Genomic DNA, 2,761 nt, shown 5'->3' with positions numbered 1-2,761 from the left:
TTATGATGATGTTCGGTAAATTAGATGTATTAAATGCATTTTCACCTGTGACTTTTCCAACTTACAATGGGTATCAGGAAGTAACCCCATTGTAAGCTGAGGAAGACCTGTAGCGAGAATAAGCACAGGTAAGAGGAAGAAATATTTCTTGGAGAGGGAACAGCAAGTATAAACTCAGGGTAAAACACTAGGATAAGCTTAGGTAATTAGGAGTGGTGTAAGTCAAGTTGTGGGTGTGTCGAGGAGAGAGGAGGTGGAACCAGAATCATGAGCCGGAGCCCGAGCCCTGATGGTTTGGACAAGGTGTCTGAGTCCCGTCTCATGGGTGGGATGGAGTTGCTGCAGATGGTTAAGTGAGAGATGGCAAGATCAGACATGTGTTGGGAAAAGATCATTCTCCAGGGTAGTGACGGAAAGCAGAAATAACAAACAGCTGAATACTCACATTAGATGCTCCATTCTCGTGGTGTGAGATGTGTTCTGTTATATGCTTTCTCTGATCCCTTCTTTGAGTATTTCAATTAATAACTGATTCCCAATGTCTTGGATACACTTATCTTTTTTAAATGGAAATATAGTTGATTTACAATATTTTGTTAGTTTCAGGTGTACAGCAAAGTGATTCAGTTATATGTGTGTGTGTGTATGTATCCTTTTTCAGATTCTTTTCCCTTATAGGTTATTACGAAATACTGAGTATACTTCCCTGTGCTATACAGTAGGTCCTTGTTGGTTACCTTATTTTATATATAGAAGCGTGTATCTGTTAATCCCAAACTCCTAGTTTATCCCTCCTCCCCCATCCCCTTTGGTAATCATAAATTTGCTTTCTATATCTGGGATACAGCTCTCTTAAAATAAGCTGTCCCTTTGTATATTCTTTGAAAAACCAGCTTACTTAAATTTACTATTGAGAACCACTGCCTTCAGTGATCAGTGAATGGGTTAAAAATTACTCACGGGTAGAAGCCATGGACTAAAACTAAAAAGCACATAGTACTGTTTCTTTTTATACTACCACAGATATTTTATGTTCTACAAGTTCTATTATTTTCCATAATCATCAAATCTGCCTTCAAAATTCCAGAAAACATTTTTGGAGCACCTGCAATGTGCCTCTCAGAGGCTCCTGAGAGCTGTGCATCCCAGTTGCCTGCAGTGATAATCTGATCACTAACACACTTTTTACTGGAGCTCTTCTTTTCTTGCCTCCTGTTCTCACACCCACAGTGTATTTCCTGGGTCATTTCCCAAGTAAATACTTGTACCTAATCCATGTCTCAAAGAGTGCTTTGATAGGAACCAAACTTTGACAGCTAACACACCCAGGCACCGTGTAGTGTGTGTGTACAGCCTGACACAAACTCCAGACCTGGGGAAGTCTTCTGATGGTTGTCACACCAGTGCCCTTCATACTCCGCTCTCTCTGCTTGTGTGGCTTCTGAGCCGATACATGTGAGAACCTTCTGAGAGTTCATCTGGAAAACTTCTTTTTTTTTTTTTTTGAATTTTTTTTCTTTTATTTTGAATTCTGTCCTGAGTTCTATCATCTTACCTAATTCTGGTTTATGCTGTTTGTTCATCTTTTTTTTATTATGGTAAAATATACATAAAACAAAATTTAGTATTTCAACCATTTTCAAGTATACAATTCAGTGACATTAAATACATTCACAATGCTGTGCAACCATCACCACTATCCAAATTCAAAATAATTATGTCAAAAGATTGAGCAGGACCTCAGAAAGATGGAAGCAGCAGCATAGTTTCTGAATCTCTCCAAACCCTTTCATGGAAGAAGATCGACTAAAACCAAACACCCATAGGTGGCATTTATCAGCATTTACCATTTCCAGAACTTTTTCACCATCCCAAACAAAGACTCTATAGCCATTAAACAGTAACTTCCCATTCCCTCCTCGATCCATGTTCTTTCATCTTTTCCATTGTTTTTCCTAACATCTTTTAGCCCACTTTGAAATAATAGGCTACAGTTTTTATCTGTTTTGTGGACCTGTCTTTTCCAACTTGATTTTATTGTCTGAAGAGTTGCTATTCTGCTCCTTATTCTCTTTTTTCTTACACTACCTCGGTACGGGATTTGATCCCAATCCTTTTCTTTTATTGATTTTTGGATGAAAAATGTTTTAAAGCACTTTGTAAAGGAGGTGCGAGGCCATGTGGAAACATGTTCTTCGTGGCTCTTTCATCAATGCTTCACTTATACTGTTTTGAAATAACTGTTTTCCAGGAGGCATAAACCAGTGGGCTTTATCATTGGACAGAGTGCAGAGAAAGGACCCCATGAAAGCTGATCACCTTAGCAAAAATGATTTAGTTATGATTTCACCCAAGATTGGTCACAACCCAGCCTGGGAAACTCAATGAACCAGAGACAAGGTATAATGCCATCTTTCCTTCTCTCTGCCTCAGCTCTCAAGGATTGGTAACCTACATGTTATTAGTAATTATTATTTGGTTTCTGTTCATAATTACTATCAGAAGACACAGCACTTATGGGCCTAATTACACTGCCTAGCTACACAACATTCTTCTTCATTTTGGCTTCCTGTCCACCAGCAGGAACCTGGTTTATTTTTGTTCTCCTTCACCACAGCCCAGTAATGTTTGTGAATGACTCTCAGTCTCACCAGAATCTGTATCTCTCACTCTGCCCCAACATCCCACCCCATCATTCACTCCCTGAAGCGTACTCTAGAAATTTAGGTAAACTGGATATTTTACCACTGTTCACCATCTC

The sequence above is a fragment of the Mesoplodon bidens genome (genome assembly GCF_964165515.1).
Source record: "Mesoplodon bidens genome assembly, chromosome: 3".
Lineage (NCBI taxonomy): Eukaryota > Metazoa > Chordata > Mammalia > Artiodactyla > Ziphiidae > Mesoplodon > Mesoplodon bidens.
This window is presented reverse-complemented; position numbering follows the sequence as displayed.